General features: G+C 38.8%; 1 protein-coding gene across 2 annotated transcripts in view; it reads right to left on the reverse strand.

Moving 5' to 3' along the window:
* PTPRR (protein tyrosine phosphatase receptor type R) overlaps window positions 1–18,867 on the reverse strand; it is a 373,668-nt gene that overhangs the window by 138,970 nt on the left and 215,831 nt on the right. The gene's annotated exons all lie outside the window — the stretch shown is intronic.

Here is an 18,867-nt window from a genome sequence, read left to right on the forward strand (position 1 = left end):
TCATTTATTATATATCATGGAAATCCTTGTTTTATCCCATAAATTTAAAAAAAAAAACAAACTGATTCTCCAAATAACTGATTTTACACTTGAAATGAGCTCTGCCCCCCCCAAAAGGGCATTCTGATTCTTTGTGTGTGTTAAAGGTAAGTCAGTATTGTCACAAAAGAGTAGAATTTAAAACTCACTTAGATGAGATAGTATAGAAGAGGCATCACCAGACATGGTCCCTGGTTCTACCCCTTCCTGAGTAAGAGTGCCCCTCACAACACCTCCAATGGGTCCTCATCCAATCTTTTCTTCATAATCTTTAGTGTTAAGGAACCCACTACATTCTGAACAAATCTACTCCCTTCATTTTCAGACCATTCTAACTGTTGTGAAGCTTTAAAAAAAATCAAGCCTAAATATACCTTTTTGAAATTTCCACCCATTGCTCCCTATCTTCTCCATGGGTCCAATCAGAACAAGTCTAACTGCTCTTCTATCTTGGACCCCTTCAAACACTTGAAGACAGACATTATTGCCTCCTTTAAGTCTTCTTTCCTAGTAAAACATCTGTAGGTTGCTTCAAATGATCCCCATGTGGCATAATCTGCAACTTTCTCACCTTTCTGCTGGCTCTCCCCAGTATACACCCTGGTTTGTTGATTGAATATGGCATGCAGAACAAAACATGATCCTGCATGAATGGTCTCAGATTAGAGTAGAGGACTTCTGCACCATGAGCACTCTGCTTCCAGTAATCCAGCATAAGGTTGATTTAGCTTTTTCAGCTACAGTGGAGCACTGGGCTTGGAGTCAGGAAGACTCATCTTCCTGAATTCAAGTCCAGCCTCAGACATTTACTAGCTGTGTGACCCTGCACAAGTCACTTCACCCTGTTTGCCCCAGTTTCCTATTCTGTCAAATGAGCTGAAGAAGGAAATGGCAAACTACTCCATTATCTTTGTCAAGAAAACCCCCCCAAAAAGGGGTCAATGAAGAGTTGGACATGACTGAACAACAGCAATCACATTATTGATTCCTAACGAACTTGTAGTACAGTGAAAGCCTTGTGTCTTTCACCTGAGGCTTTGTGTAGCCATGCCTTCCCTATACTGCGCTAAAGCAGTTGAATATTTGAACCCAAGTATGTATAGCTAGATGGCTCAGTGGATAGAGTACTGCAACTGGAGTCAGGAGGACCTGAGTTGAAATCCAGCCTCAGATACTTACTAGCTATGTGACCCTGGACAAGTCATTTCACCCTGTTTGCCTCAGTTTTTCATCTGTAAAATGAGCTTGAGAAGGAAATGGCAAACCACTTTAGTATCTTTGCCAACATGACTGAACAACAACAAAATAGAACTTTATATTTTTCTCTATTAAATTTCCTCTTACTAGATTCAGCCCCTCATCTTAGCTTTTGAAGGTCTTATTGGATCCTGATGCTGTTGTTCAAAATGTTAGCTATCCCTTCTGGCTCTGTGTCATTGGCAAGGTTTCCACTGTTAGATTCTAATTCCTAGAGGAATTCTCAAACTGGAAATAATTATCCAACAATTCTGATGTTTCAAAACATGGCTTACATTTTTCTATACATGTTTCCCTGGTTTAGATGCATAAGATCCATGAATATCCACTTGGAAAAATGAAAATTTTGGTTATCATTTTTTAAATGATAAATGTTAGAGTGGACAGTTAAAGTTTAAAAGGCATGGACTAGAAAGTTTGGCGGAGGATACTCATGTTTGTGAAAAGTTAATACTTAAAATTAATGTGTTGATTTTTAAAATTGTCTAATCATTTATATAATTTATGAAAAATGTTGAATTGTTTAGCAAAAATCCAATGGAGTTCCCCTCTCCCCCTAGTCCTTACCTCTCATTCATGCATGCATTCATTCATTCATTCAATCAGTCAGTTATTCATTCAGTCATTCAGTCAGTCAATCAGCAAACATTTATTAAGCACTCAATGCAGGTCAGACTCTGTGTTAAGCAATGGGAATACAATTATAAGTAGAAATTAAGACAGTTTCTGACCTCAAGGTTCTTACATTCTAATGGGGGAAAACATTTAAAAGTATGTTGTAAAGGGGAGGGGTTGAGGGGTGGACAAAGATGGGGGGGGTCGTCAATGGGGGGTATGGTAGAGAAACTCCCTGAGTACAGCTACTTAAACTGAGGCTGGAGGTGGGGGTGGGGTGGGGGGAGAGCATCCAACCAGAGGGAGAGGCAGCAGGGGCAGATGGTGCTTCCAATGTGTGAATTTCAGGGCTGGAGTGAGGATCAAGGACGTAGGGCGTCATAGAGGAAGTCCGGACCACAGCCTCAGTTTCTGAGACATGACATTCTCCTTTTTCCTCTTCACTACCCTTTTAGGTGAATATTCCCAAAGGGTCTACCTCAGCCCTCTCCTTTGTCCTTTCCAATATCATTTATCTTCATGGCATTAAGTATCAGTACTAAGATGATCCCCAGTTCTCTAACCCTAACCCGGACCAAATTTGTGCCCTTCAGAATCATATTTCCAAGTACTTGCAGGATGGCATCACTTTTATGTACTGTTGGCATCTCAAACTTAACATGTCTGAACTGAACTAATTATCCTTCTTTTCTTTTTAAATTGATTTGTCCAAATGTAAAGCAATTAATTTTCTATCTCTTACCTTCTCCCACCCCCCATAAATAAAAACCAAAACCTTTTTAAGAAATATGCATGGTCGAGAAGAACAAATTCCCATATTGGTCATGTGTAAAAACGTGGCTCATTCTTCCTATTGAGTCTAGCACCTCTTTGTCAAAATGTAGATAACATACTGATTATCTTTTCAAACCTCTCTCTCTCTCTCTCTCTCTCTCTCTCTCTCTCTCTCTCTCTCCCTCTCTCTCCCTCTCTCTCTCTCTCTCTCTCCCTCTCTCTCTCTCTCTCTCTCCCCCTCCCTCTCTCCCCCTTTCTCTTCCCTTTTTCTCGCCTATGTTCCTCTCTCTTCCCCCTCCCTCTCTCTCCTTCTTTCTCACTTCTCTTTCCCTCCCTCCCTCTTTCCTCTCTTTCTCTTTCTGTCTTTTTTTTTTTTTGCAGGGCAATGAGGGTTAAGTGACTTGCCCAAGAAGTGTTAAGTGTCTGAGGTCAGATTTGAACTCAGGTCCTCCTGAATACAGGGCCGGTGCTTTATCCACTGCACCACCTAGCTGCCCCCTCTGTCTTTTTCCTCTCTCTCTCTTTTCCTCTCCTATCTTCCTCTCTTCTTTCTTTCCTTTTCCCCCTGCCTCTCTCTTCCTCCCTCTTATCCTCTCTCCCTCCCTCTCTTTTCTCTCCTTTCTTTCTCCTCTCTCTTTTCCTCTCCTAGCTTCCTCTCTCTTTCTCTCTTCCTCTCTTTCTTTTTCTTCTCTCTCTCCCTTCCTTTCAGCGGCACCACTTTTCATCCTGTAGCCCATCTCTAGATCCTGGGGGTTATCTCTGATTCTTTCATCTCTTTTGTGTCTCATATTCAATCAGTCATGAAGGTCATTCCAACTCAGAATTACCCCCAGTCCTTATCCCTAACTCTCTACTCTCACCACAACCACCTTAGTATAAAAACCTTGTTACCATATACTTTGACTATAAGAATAACTTTGTTATAGCCTTTCTGCTTTCTGTTTCTTCCTCCTCCCATCTATCCTTCACACCACTATCAGACTAATCTTCCTTCTGCATGGACCTTGTCATGTGAGTTAGCTGCTCAAAAAAAAATCATCATTAATTCTCTACTATCTTTATTAAATTCAAACTTTTTGTCTGACATTCAAGGCTCTGCATAATTTGGCACTACTGTATATTTACAGTTTTATCACATATTATTTCTTTCTATGAATTCTATTCTCCAGGAAGACAGAACTAGTCTTTGTCCCATTGAACTCGACACCTGCTTTTACCCTTATACCCCCTCATCCTTTCCTACCTCTTTGGTTTACTTATTCTTTTCTTAATGTCTGGAATGTCCTCCTTGGCCTTTAAATTTCCATTCATCCTTCAAGTTGCCAATAAAATGTTACTTCCTCCAAGAAATCTCTCCTTGTCTCCAGGAACAGTTTTTTCCAGTAACAACCTTTCACCTGGGTTTTCACATAGCAATTTGTTTTATATCTTGTATAGGGACAGCTAAGTGACTCAATGGATAGGATCAGAAAGAACAGAATTCAAATCTGACCTCAGACACTAGCTGTGTGATCCCGGGCAAGTCACTTAACCCCTGCTTGAATAAAACTGAAGAAGGAAATGGCAAACCACTCCAGTATTTTTACCATGAAAATCCTACAGACAGTTGCACCACAGGGTCACGAACAGTCATACACTGAACAACAAGAATATCACAGTATCAATAGGTATATCTTTCTTACATACATTTTTCCTCTCACTCAGTATGTTGCCCAGTGCTCTGAACATGTGAAGTGTTGGATAACATTTGTTAAATGAATTTAAATTGTTTGTCTAAAGAATCTTATTGCACACTTTGATATCACTAAATGATATCAGATATGAGAGAGATTTTGAAAAAATTTATACAAGGCAAAAAGAAAATATTCTATATCATATGGGGAGGAGAGAGAGGTTAGAAAGGGTCATTAAAAAACACACACACAACATATATTCACTCTGATTCATCCAGGGATTAAAGAGAAATAAACCAATGATAGTAGCCTTCCATGTATTCAAGATGAATGTGGGGTATATATGTGTCTAAGTATATATGCATATGTGTGTATATGTATGTGTGTATGTATGTATATATACACATTGGTGTGTATGTGAATTTAAGACTCCTTTTCCTCCTTAGGTCATTAATCATCAGTGGTTCTCTCTTACCCATAGGAACAAATACAAACTACTTTGTTTGTCATTCAAAGCCCTTCACAATAGGGTCTTGACTGTTGTTTCCAACCTTATTGTCTATTACTTCCCTTCTGGTACTCTTTGGTCCAGCCAGATCGGCTTTCTTGCTTATCCTCACACATGGCTAGTCTATCTCCTGGTTCTGTATCCTTTTTTGCAGACTGTCCCTTGTTCCTAAAATGTTTGTTCTTCTCATCTCCATTTCTTAAAATACTTAGCATTATTCAGAAATCAGCTCAAATGCCACCTCCAACATGTGGCCTTTTCTTACCTCCTTTTCTTACCCTTCTCTGCCAGTGATGATTGCCTCTCTTACAAAACTGGCTTGTATTTATTTTACACATATGTTATCTGTGTCCTCTTCAGCCTTTGCATTTTATAGATGAGGAACTTGGGGTCCACAGTCATAATGATTTGCCCAAGGTCACATACATAGTATCAGAGAGATGATGGTGGTGGTGGTGATGATGATAACATTTATAAGATACTTTAAGGTTTACAAAGTACTTTAAATGTTAAATCATTTGATAGACAACAACAACTTTATCCCTGCTATCCTTACTATCCCTATTTTACATATGAGGAAACTGAGGCACAGAGAGGTTAAGTTATTTGCCCAGGATCACAGATCTAATATGTGTTTGTGCCAGGATTTTGAACTCAAGTCTTCTTAACTCAAAGTCCTTTGCTCTATGCACTGTTACCTAGTGGTCTCTCTGCCTGGCTCCAGAGCCATTTCTTTTTTTCTTTTCTTTCTTTCTTTTTTTGTTTTGGCAGGCAATGGGGGTTAAGTGACTTGCCCAGGGTCACACAGCTAGTAAGTGTCAAGTGTCTGAGGCCGGATTTGAACTCAGGTACTCCTGAATCCAGGGCCGGTGCATTAACCACTGAACCATCTAGATGCCCCCTCCAGAGTCATTTCTACTCAGAGATTCTTAATGCTTTCTGTGTCATGGATCTCCTTTGGCAATCTAGCAGTCTCTCAGAATAATGTTTGTATATACGTAAAAATATATAGGGTTATAAAGGAAATCAATTATATTAAAATGCAATTGTCTATATCTTTATTTTAAAAGAGCAAATTCATGGGCCCCAGGTTAAGAATCCCTGAAATAGGGGCAGCTAGGTGGCACAGTGGATAAAGTACCAGACTTGGATTCAGGAGGACCTGAGTTCAAATCCGTCCTCAGACACTTGGCACTTACTAGCTGTGTGACCCTGGGCAAGTCACTTAACCCTCATTGCCCCACCAAAAAAAAAAAAAAAAAAGAATCCCTGAAATAAAATAACCAAGCAGCCCAGGTTTCAGGTAAATTTCCACTATGCTTCTTGTGATATGCAATAGGATCAACATTTCCCTGACACAGTTTCTTTCCTCCCATCTACTTCATGGGGAGGCTTTACCTAAAAGAACACAAAGCTACCCACCTCCCCTAACCCATTTGGCCTGCAGTATTGGCCTTGGCTTATCTGATTTAGCTTCCTGCTCACTTTAGAGCATAAAAAAATCCTAGCCTTGTTGAATTTTGGCCCCCTTGGGCATGATGGATTTCTAAAGACCCAGTGAGTTACCATGTCCTTCAGTATATCCTGCCCTGATGATCAAATGAATTTCCATATGGAGATGAGGACAGCTGAGTCTGGTGGAACTAAGTGCCTTGCATCCTTGTTACATATGCTTGCTACACCAGGGTAAAGTAACCTTCCTTTTATTAACTGTTCAGTGTCTTGTGAGTGCCTCCTTTTGTCCCAACATCCAACCTGAACTGAGTAGAGCGTGTCCCCTACAGTTTCAAAAATTTATTTAAACTTATCATATTCAAATGCTACCACACACTTGTTAGCAATCATCAACAAATCACCTTTTCGATAATTTTTCCTCCTTTTCACAATAAGCAAAATAAAAATGGATAGATATAGACAAAAGGTTGGGTGGGGGAATTAATACTTCTCAAAACAGGAATTCAAAAACAACTCTAATTTAATAATTTAACAAAAACTAGCTCTAATTTAAGAGCAAATGAAAATTAATGAACATAATCCTAAATTTAGCCATTCAGAGCACCATGATAATTGAAGAATAATGGGGGATTCTTATATCTTGGTTTCGAAGCCTTAGGGTACCCTGAAAGGCATGCATAGAAGAGAAATGCTACAACCTCCTGTTTCACAGATATGCAGTGAGCCCAGCCCATTTGACATATAATGAAGGTCGTAGGGGCCAGAAATGGGGTTCATCACTAGTGTTTTTCCCCACAGTACATATGATTTATAAAAAGTAATCTTTCTTTCCAAGGGAGTCAAGAAGGATAAAAGGTGGTCACTTCTCAGTGATCCTCCTAATATGTGGACCCTTCAGAAAGTCTGTTACTTTCTTTTCACAATGACTGTAAATTAATGGGAAAATTAAAGTCAAGAGCAGAAGGGAATAAAGAAGGTAGAAATGGAGGAAAGAGAAAGCAGGGAAGATCCAGTAGGAGAATGAAAACAAGATAAAGATGAGAAGGATTCTGGCCTAGATCCATGTAGCTCTTCTTTTTAAATTAGATTTTTTTTTAAAAAAGAAGAAAGTAAGAAAAGAAGAAAAAGTCCCCTAATAGAAGCAGACACATTAAAATTGGATAATAGTGATTTTATGGGAGTTAAATGTCCTTAAATATTTATGAATTTATGAAAACAAAAGAGTAATTTGACCAAGGCAAGATAATGACTACAGATTAAGCATTGCTGGAAAACCCTTTAATGCTAGATGATTTGGACAGCATAGCCTGCGGCAGTTTTATCACTAATAAAACCATCTGCCTGAAAAATATGCCAGAAGATAGAGTGCTTCCCCTGCCCAGAAAACACAAAGATTATGGATTTTCATAAGAAGCTAACAGAATTCATTTCCCACTAGCAGTTCCTGCACCATCCTAGCCTGGTGTGCCCACTAGATGGCACTATCTCTACATGTTCCAACATGAGCTTTGGAGGCAAGGGAGGTATTCCTAAAATATAGCATGCAGATGATGTTAAGTTTCCATCTACATTTAAATTGAGCCCAGAGAATTACAAACTATTTCTTATAGAAATTGTACTGTTAAAATTTGTACACTACATTAGGAGACACTTGTAAAGTATTAACAGGGAAGGAAGGCCCCAGTTTCAAAATGACTTTATAGGTCAAAATAATTTTTTTTTTTAGTCACCTACCTTGGTTGATCCATCTTTGTTTATGCTGAATTTAACTAGCACTGCGATAGATGTGCTGTATCATGATGTGGGGACCTCTGCTGACAGTGGCACCAATCTTCCCTTTCCGATAATTAGGAGGCATTCAATGAAATAGACACATTGCGTACCTTGAAATCTTAGAGACCATTTCTGCATCCCATCAATCCAAATGCAAATAGCTCAGCCCACAGGATGAAGGCTCTTGGTACAAGTATACAAAACGCTGACTCAGACTGTCACTGGAGGCAGGCAGCCAAGGATGCTCTGGGAATTGGTCTCCACATTTGGCCTGAATAAAATCTTTCCAAGCTTTCACAGTTTTGCCCAATTCTTTCAATAGGTTAATTAAGATTTATGAGATGTTCATATACTTCCCCAGAAGATATGTGAAATTTCATTAAAAAGTGACTAGTTTTCCCATCACTTTCCCCTCCATGCCTTGTGTTTTCAGGGGGTGAGGGGATAGGGAAGAGGGTCTAGTATAGGGAATTCCAGGTGAGAAAACTTCCTCTACCAATTCAAACAGGCAATTCGTCTGCAACTTTTAGGCTTAGAGAATTGACTGGGGGCAACTGATTTGGCATAGGATTGTCCAATGTATTTCACAATTGGGATGAAAATTCAAGTTATTCTGACTTTCCCTTCTCTCTTCACTAAGTTTGATTGCTTCTTTTGCATGTAGCAGACATTTAATAAATGGTTATTAGATTTGAATATGTAAGTTATAGAATGGACTTCCAGTACTCCCAGCTACAGATACATCAGAACACTTAAATTTCCCATCATTTTTTTTTCCTTTCTTTTTTTGGTGAGGCAATTGGAGTTAAGTGACTTGCCCAGAGTCACACATCTAGTAAGTGTTAAGTGTCTGAAGCCGGATTTGAACTCAAGTACTCCTGAATCCAGGGCTGGTGCTCTATCCACTGCTTCAACCATCGTTCTTACTAAAAAAAACAAAACTTGTATAATGTATTAAAAGTGCTTTGAGATCTATAAAGTTTTTTATGTATTTCATTTGATCCTTGTGACAACCTCTGAGGTGCATCCTATAATTATTACTATTTTACAGATAAGGAAACTGAGGTTGAGAAATGTTAAGTGATTTGCCTAGGGTCACATAGCTGATAAGTGTCTAAGGCAGGATTTCAAACTTAAGTCTTCCTGACTCCAAGTCTACAGCTCTATCCACTCAGAGAAAAGTAGTCAAATATTCTTAGCAGACACAAATGCAATACCCTCTAAATTTATGATCCAAATAGATTTATGATTCAAAATCATCATCTTTTTTTAAAAAATGGTCAGTGTATTCCCTACAGTAACTCCATAAAATCTGGGATCTTCTTTTTAGAAAACTGGGAGAAAGTGGGCACGTTAATCGAAATTTAAAAGGGAGGGAGGTTGGAAAAGGTGTTGAGGGAGGTAGGGTATTTATATCAGGCTGATAAAACCTGGAAGGGACCTTAGAAATTTTCTCATTTTACAGCTGTGGAAATTGGTCCAGAGATGTTAAGTGATTTGCTTGTGTAAGTGACAATTGAAATCCAAACCTTTGGGTCTAACCCCACTGCAATGATACCATGCTAAAGTGAAGGACTTGTCCAAGGTCACTTCCAAATCTCCAAGGGAGCATCTGATAGAATGAGTGGGTTGTTGAAGGCAGATGCAATAGCATACTGTGTATACTGGAGAATCCAATTCTTGCAGAGGGCTTCAGATAAGGACAAAAAATGGCATTGCTGTAGTTATCACTACCATTTCCAGTGCTTGTCTCTTGGCCTTCAGTCATCATAATTGCAATCATTCCAGGATCTGCTTTGGTGGAAATTAAATCTGTGCTAGCAAGCATTCTAAACATCGATCTATTATTTTACCTATTTCTCTTTTTAAATTGCTGTTTACTTTTAATTTAGCTTTTGTTTTGCTTGCTTTCATCATCAACTTCCATTTTTTCCCCACTGGGCTGTATTCAATCTCATTTTTTTTTTGGTTTAGTTTTGTTTTTACTTAACACCACCACATTTCATCCCATGGGTTTGCCATTTGTTGTTCAACATTTTTAAATGCCTCCCAATTTTTCCCTCCCTTTCTTTTAATGGATTTTTTGCCTTGTAAGAAAAAGAGACCACTTTTTAGATTTTTTTCTAACTCAAGAACCCTTACCAATGGTACCTATTAAATTAAAAAAAACTATCCCTAATATCAGACAATTTGAGATACAGTATAAAAACAGCTTTAGAAAAATCAAAATGATCTTTGCTGTTCATGAGATGATTGGTTGCATTTTCTCTTCCCCCCCCCAAGGTAATTTCTTTAAATATTTTATGAAAAGATAGAACAGTAATAAAAATGAGTACTAAAATAATGCAGCAAAGCCTTTTAATTCTTGTAGCCTCCACTCCAATGTCTTCTTCCTCCATCTGCTCTACCCCCCCCCACAACCATCTACTATCACTCTACCCACCCCCACACCTTCCTTGCTGCCAGATTCTGGAAAGCATATACTGTAATGACTAGTTGACTTTCACAAAGCAGTGATCTAGAACTGAAATTGTCCGGTATGATCCAAGCCCAGATAGCCTTTTAAGTATAGTTTATAATTTCTCTTTTTTAGTAGAATTCTTTTTTTATGTTCTTGTAACAAATAATCATGATCAAGTAAAACAAATCCACACACTTTCTATGCCCAAAAATGTAACTCTAGGCTTCTGGCCCAGATGGCTGCTTGAACAGAAGCAGGCAACCCAGTTCCCACATACCCATTCCCCCCAAAAAAATCTAAAAATAACACCAGACCCAATAGTGATCAAGAAATTCAATGAGAAGCTATAGTAGGTAAATAAGCAGAATTGGGGGAAATAATTCAGATAATGACCACAATCATGTAAAAGAAAAACAACTTTGAAAGACTTAAGAAATCTGACCAATTCAAGGACCAACCATGCCTACAATGGACCAGTGATGAAATATGTTACCCACCCTCTGACAGAGAGGTGATGAACTCAAAGTGAAGAGACATACATTTATGGGGGGGTAGAGCAATGAGGGTTAAGTGACTTGCCCAGGGTCACACAGCTAGTAAGTGTCAAGTGTCTGAGGTCGGATTTGAACTCAGGACCTCCTGAATCCAGGGCTGGTGCTTTATCCATTGCACCACCTAGCTGCCCCCGAGACATACATTTTTGGACATGAGTGACCTTGGGTTAATCAAACAATCTCTCTGGACCTTGCTTTTCTCATGTGTAGAATGAAGAAATTAGATGTCCCCTAAGGTCTACTCTGGGGTGTGCTGGTAAATGTTTAACAACCTGGTCCCTGGGGGTGAGGGACAATTTGAGGGTAGTGGGGTGGAGGGGACTCACTTTAAGTTTAATTTCCAATACTAACATTTTCTCTATCACTTTCTTGTCTTAACAATAAACAAAACAATAAATCACGCTTTGCCAGTTTCTGAGATATAATTTAATGACTGGCTTTCCAGTACAAATTGACTCCAGCATACCCCAGGTCCATTCCGTGACCCTGAGAACAGGCTTCTTCATTCTAGCCATCATCTACTCTGCAATTGCTGCTCCCTAGGGCCATGTCACTACCCTGCCTCCAAGTACATACTTAATTCTCCCCATCCCTCTTCTACCTCTAGCTCAGGGAACTGTTTTCAAAGATTACTATTTATTCCTGTTCTTACTGTTCTATCCATCATCCTTGTGAACACCCTTTCCTGTTCACTCCTCTCATGTGGCTGCTAAGTGACTGAATGTACTTGAATTCAGTTGAAGGTTGGTTGAAGAAAGCTGGACCTGGAGTCAGGAAGATCCGAGTTCATCTTTTGTTGTTGTTCAGTTGAGTCCAACTCTCCATGACATTTGGGGTTTTCTTGGCAAAGATACTGGAGTGGTTTGCTATTTCCTTCTGCAACTCATTTTACAGATGAGGAAACTGAGGCAAACAGGGTTCAGTGACTTGCCTGGGTTCACACAGCTGGACAGTGTCTGAGGATAGATTTGAACGTAGGTCCTCCTGACTCCAAGGCCATCACTCTATCCACTGTACTACCTCGCTGTCCTGTATGAGTTCCTATCCTCCCTCAGCCTTCATAACTGTCTTATCACCTTTCTCCATCCTCAAATTTCTTATCTTCAAAATGGGGATAATAATAGCACCTGCCTCACAAGGTTGTTAGGAGGACCAAATGAAATAACATATATGAAGCATTTTGCAAAACCTTAAAGAACTATCTAAAGGCTGACTATTCTTGGATGATGGTGGTGGTGATGGTGTTTTTGAGAGGAGGAAATGTCTTACTTTGTATTTGGAATCCTAGTGCTTAGTACGGTTCTTAGAACATAGTAAGTACCTAATGCTTTTTCATTCATTCACTCCAAATGTACAATTCTATCTCAGTGGTTCAGATTTTCATGAAAATGATGTGGTTTTCTTCTGAAATAAGGAACTGTTTCTCCACCTTCATTCATTCGTATGCATTTCATACCTCTTGATTTCTTCACATATTCACTCTGCTGAAGGGTTCTGAGGGCTTATGTTATTCATTTGAAAAACAATAGAACAATGCTATGACTCTCCACTAGAGGGAGCAGCGAACAAACGTCTGCCTGCCTTCTAGTATTCTGGGAGTTAGCCATGGTAAATAGGGACTTTGAACTTGTATGCCAGTATATATGACATTTTCTTGGCAAGGACTTTTGCTTTAATCCTTCTCTTATTCCAGACTCTTTCCCTAGAAAGTCTGGGAAGTTCAGTCTGGTTGTTTTATTTTTAAATATCTGAAGTCTACATACTTGCAATGTGTATCATAGCTTTCCACCACAAATGGAAAATGAAAAGAAAGCATGCTATGGTCCAACCCAAGGAAGGAAAATCAGAAGACATCTGTAACCTGGAGATGGCGTGGTACAGTAGAAACAATACTGAATGTGGAGTGGTAGTCCTGGGTTCAAATACTGTCTCTTCTATTTAATACTTTGGGTAACAGAGAAAGTCACTTAATTTCCTGCTTCTCATTTTTTTCTTATCTATTAAATAAAGAGTTGATCTAGATGACTTCAAAGGTCCCTTCCAACTGTAAAACTATGATCCTCCTTTTGGTGTCAAGAATCCACAAGAACATGTAGGGGTCTAGCTGCTACCACCAAGAAATCTGTACCAATTGTTAATCCTTCCTCCTTATAGATCTTTCATAATAGCTAAGAAATCAATCCAGTTAATTAACACAAATTTATTAAGCACCTATTATGTGTCAGGCAGGGCAGCTAGATGGCTCATTGGATATGGTTCTGGCCTCAAAGTCAGGAAGACTTGAATTCAAATCTAGACTTAGACACTAACTAGCTATGTGATCCTGGGAAAGTCACTTACCCCTGTTTGCCTCAGTTTCCTCATCTTTAAAATGGGTTGGAGAAGGAAATGGTAAACCACTCCAGAATCTTTGTCAAGAAAACCCCAAATAGGGATCATGAAGAGTTGGACACAACTGAAATGATGAACAACATGTATAAGGCACTGAAACTAAGCACAGAGGATAAAGAATAGCAAAAACAGTCCCTGTCCTTAAGGAACTTACACTATAGTAGTGGAGACAACGTGGAGATAGGTACATACAGAGCAGATAGAAAGGAGCAGATAGGTACATACAGAGCAGATAGAAAGGAACCTTAGTGGGGAAGGGTCCAACAGGTACCAAGAAAGGCATCCTGCAGAACTTAGCATTTGAGCTGAGTCTTCAAGGAATCCAGGCATTCTTGGAAATGGTGGTGAGATCAGAGAGCCTTCTAGCAACAGGAGCCAGTCCATGTAAAGGCACAGAGTTGGTAGATGGAATTCCATTCCAGATGAATAGCAAAGGTTTTTCTTTGACCAGTAGGGCTGGATCACAGACCAATTGGAGATAAGTCAAGTGTGAGAAGACCATGAAGGTAGAAAAGGACCAGGGTTGTGAAGACTCTTACGTGCCAAACAAAGAACTTTCTATTTGATACTCAATTAAAGAGAAAACTTCTGGCTTTTATTATAATGGCCCCCATACAATCTGAAAGAAAATTTCCCTTAATATTGTGATGTTTGTTTGGTCTTTGTTTTTAAGAGAAAAAATTTAAGAAACAAGAAAATAATGCAAACACAGCCCTTTGTTGATGAGTCTCCTGTTCCCTTAATAGCTACTTAAAGATCACCCAAACAGAAAGGTTCCAGAAAGTACTTTCCATTTTTACAAGTGGTGGTGGTGGGGGCATGATAATATTGGAAAGTAGGGGATGGATAGGAGAGAGATGATCTAAGAGGAAGAATGGGAAGGATTTGATGACGGACATAGTAACTAGATTGGGTTTTTTTGATGATTTTTTTTGGGGGGGTGAGGCAATTGGGGTTAAGTGACCTGGCCACACAGCTAGTAAGTGTCAAGTGTATGAGGCCAGATTTGAACTCAGGTCCTCCTGTGCTTTATCTACTGTACCACCTAGCTGCCCTACTAGATTGTATAATAGAAAGGGAATCATTCTCTGCCTGGTTTTGTTGGATTTTTTGTGAGACCTTGAAAGCAAATTATTCACTTCATATTTGAAACTTTAATCCATTTATTCCTTTTTTGCTTTTCAGAGTGGGCCTTTCTTGCCCAATTAGACATAGGCATTTTATCTATGAATTTTCTTAATAACTACCTGTCTTGCCTCATAGGAATGTAATAAGTTATCTCGATCATTTAGGAGAGATTCATATAACACAATCATAATTTTCTGGGAGAATTGACTCCTGATGCCACCATTATAATTTCATAGGAAGTTTAAGGGAAATAAACTTTTATGTCATCAATAGAAGATAGTTACTTCATTACAGTAACAAGAGAAGCTGAACTGTAAAACTTGATGGTGCAAGATTACATGAGTTGTAAATTAGTTTTGTGGCTTAATACTCTCAGGGAAGTCTTTTGTACTTTTGGAGATCCTCATATTCCATACTACACTTGATACCATTCCCCACTCTATCTCAATGCCACCATGTTTCTGTTTATGGCAGGGGACATGGTAATGGGAGTTGAATAGTAAGGGAGAATTGACCTAGTCAAGCATTTCTTCTTATTTATCTTTCTTCATTGGGAACAAAACCAAGTTTCTCTCATAATGGCATTCATTCACTCATTCATTGATTCATTCTTCATTTGACATAAGACACTATGCCAGATACTACAATGGAATACAAAGATGAAATAAAACATCATCCTTACTGTCTCCAAACATGAACATTACTTTTAGTTATGAAATAGATCTTTAACAATATGATAGTTGAAACTTACAAATAGAATAAACTTGAATAACAGTAAGAGTAAAAATAATAGATGACAAGAGAATGTGTGGCATAATGGTGAGGGCCAACTTGGTAACAAGAAGACCTGGATTTCACTTCTGTTTCTGATACACATGAGTTGTACAACCATGGAATGGCTACTTAATGCCCCAGACAACTCTCTAAGTTACAGATAAATTGCTGATCTGCATTGTTTGAGTGAGTTTATACACAGGGACTTCACTGTATCAATGAAATCATAGGTCTGTACTCCCTCCCATCTTCAAGCTGATATTTACATAGTGCTTTAAGGTCTGTGAAGCACTTTATGTACGTTAGATGATTTGATCCTTAAAACGAGGTGCTATTATTATCCATATTATATATAGATGAGGAAACTGAGACCCTGGGAAGTTAAACAGCTTGCCCACTGTAATATGATTAAAAAATATAAATGAAGTAATGAAGATAGGTAGGTAAGTAGATAGATACATAGATGATAGATAGATAGACAGACAGACAGACAGACATTATCTGAGACAGGATTCAAACCTAGGTCCAAGCCAATGCCTTACACCATATTGTCTTCTTTCCTTATACATCCAAAGGCAAACAAACAACATTTAATAATATGGAAGTTAGGGTATTGAAGAACTAGAATGGGCTTTAGAGATTGTTTGGTATAATGCTTTCATTTTATAGAATAGAAAACTGAGATTCACAGAGGCTAAGTGGCTTCCAAAGGTCATATAGCTAAAAAGAAGCACAGCAGGGAGTAGAACCCACGTCTCTACTCTCAACACGGGTGACAGTAAGTTTTATCTTCTCTATCAGGCAGATAAGTAAAGAGAAATTTAAAGTACTCAAATGAAACTTTGGCAGAATAGGTCCTAAACAAAAGAGTAAATTAATCAATGAGAATTAAATACTAGCTTATGACCCTGATTAAATCACTTTAAAAAATTCTGCCTCGGTTTCCCCATCTGTAAAATGGGGATAATGAGCATCTACCTCCCAGAGTTATTGCAAGGATATAATGAGAGAACATTTGTAAAGTGCTTTGTAAACTTTAAAGCAGTATAAAAATGCTAGCTATCATGATTGTTGTTCAGTTGTTTCCGTCATGTTCAACCCTTCATGACCCCATTTGGGTTTTTCTTGGCAAAGATACTAGAGTGGTTCGCCATTTCCTTCTCTAGTAGATCCATCTTGTCAGACAATCAGTGGTTACATGACTTGCCAAGGGTCACACAGTTAGGAAGTTTCTGAGGCTAGATTTGAACTCAGGTCTTCCTGACTCCAGACCCAGTGCTCCATCCACTGAGCTGCCTTGATTATTATGACAGAAGGCTAATTATTCCTTTTGTTTTTATATAGCGCTTACTGCCCAATGATAATGTTTACAGAACAAAACAAGATTCTGGATGACCAAATTTATCTTCTGTCCTTCTGAAGGTCCTTAACCACATTTTCTGGATGTGTGCTTGCATATCATATAATTTGACAAAGTATTTGAATAAGTGCTATTTATGCACTAAGCATTGGAGGAGATACAAATGAAGCTTAGTTTCTGTATTGAACATCTGCTTTATGAATTATGTACTTGATCTCAAAACCTAAGGCAAAAAAGAACAATACCGGGAAAATGGAGAGCTGGGAAAACCAAGCCAGAAAAATATTGTATAATCATTGAATTGGAAGGACCTCAGAGGTCCCCTTGTGCAATACCTGAAGTGGGGATCCCTGCCGTTGCATCCCTAGTAAGTGGTTCTCCAGCCTCTTTCTGAACCCTTCCAGTGATGGGAAGTTCACTATTTCCTGAAGCAGTCTATCTAATTTTTTAATAGTTCTAATCATTAGGGGCAGCTAGGTGGCACAGTGGGTAAGGCACTGGCCTTGGATTCAGGAGGACCTGAGTTCAAATCCAGCCTCAGACACTTGACACTGGCTGTGTGACCCTGGGCAAGTCACTTAACCCTCATTGCCCCACAAAACAAACAAACAAAAAAAAAAAAACCCCAAAAACAGTTCTAATCATTTGACAACTCAGTCGATCTGGCAACGAGTATTTATTAAGTGTTGACTATATGCTAGGTGTGGTGGTAAGTGTTAAGAATACAAAGAAGGATTGGGGGGGCAGGGCAGCTAGGTGGTGAAGTGGATAAAGCACTGGCCCTGGATACAGGAGGACCTGAGTTCAAATCCGACCTCAGGCAATTGACACTAGCTGTGTAACCCTGGTTAAGTTAAGTCACTTAACCCCAATTGCCTCACCAAAAAATAAAAGAGAAGAAGAAAAAAATACAAAGGGTAAAACACAGTTCCTGTAATCAAGGGGCTGATATTTTTGTAGGGGAGACAACTTGTAAATAATTTTGTACATATATATGTATATATATATATATGTGTGTGTATCTATGTATATTTATATATATGTGTATTTATGTGTATTTATATATATATACACAAGTTGTTGAAGAGATTGTGAATATTTAGAACAGAGAAAAGAAGGCTTAGTGATCAGAGGAATACAAAATTGGGTCATGATTGCCTTCTTCAAGTACATGAATAGCTATCATATGTATATATGTATGTATGTGTATATATTAGTGTAAAGGAAAGATTGTCCTTTCTTTATATACCCTTTCATGAATTCTTCCTTATCTTGCACTGAAATCTGCTTCCTTCTACCTTGGACCAGGGCTTCTTAAACTTTTTCCACATGAGACCTCTTTCACCCAAGAAATTTTTATGTGACCCTGGGTATATAGGTATATAAAATAGGTGTGTATAAACTTTTACTGTTGCCAAATTTTTTACAACCCCCACATTCAGTTACATGACCCCATATGGGGATACAACCCACAGTTTAAGAAGTTTTGTATTCCTCTGATTACTAAGCCTTCTCTTCTCTGTTATAAATGTTCCCAATTCCTTCAAAAGGAAACTCTACTTTGGGGAGCTCTTAGCAAACCAGCATGTATCTGACTTTATACAAGATTCATTTCTGTGTAAAATGACTTTTTGGCTAAGTTTAATGATGAATTAAACATCACGAAGGGGTGGTTCTATTTATTGGAATCCTACAACAGCTCCTTTGTGTAAAGGGAAGGATCTTATCCTACATTGTCAAAGGCTGCATCAGTCAACACCCAGCAAGCTAGAAGAGTTTTGAGGACAGACCTGATGATTGGACTCGAATACCAGGTTCAGGCAAACCTTGGTGGTCACTGCCCTGTATCTGACACAATGGACCACTCTGAGCCAGAGGATTTAAAAAAAAAGATTTATTTTTCACTAAAATCTTTCCAGTACTCTCAGGTGGAAGCAATTCTCAAGGTGATTTGAAAGTAATTCAGAGGATTTAAAAGCAATACAACCTGGCAGCAGGAAGGGCAAAAAAGCCGTCAGCAATAGGTCTCAGGTACTCTTTACCAAAATCTCCAACACCACTTTTATACTCCTCTTGCTCAAAGGGCCCACCATTAGAACTCAGAT

Source organism: Dromiciops gliroides, chromosome 5, assembly GCF_019393635.1.
Source record: "Dromiciops gliroides isolate mDroGli1 chromosome 5, mDroGli1.pri, whole genome shotgun sequence".
Taxonomy (NCBI): domain Eukaryota; kingdom Metazoa; phylum Chordata; class Mammalia; order Microbiotheria; family Microbiotheriidae; genus Dromiciops; species Dromiciops gliroides.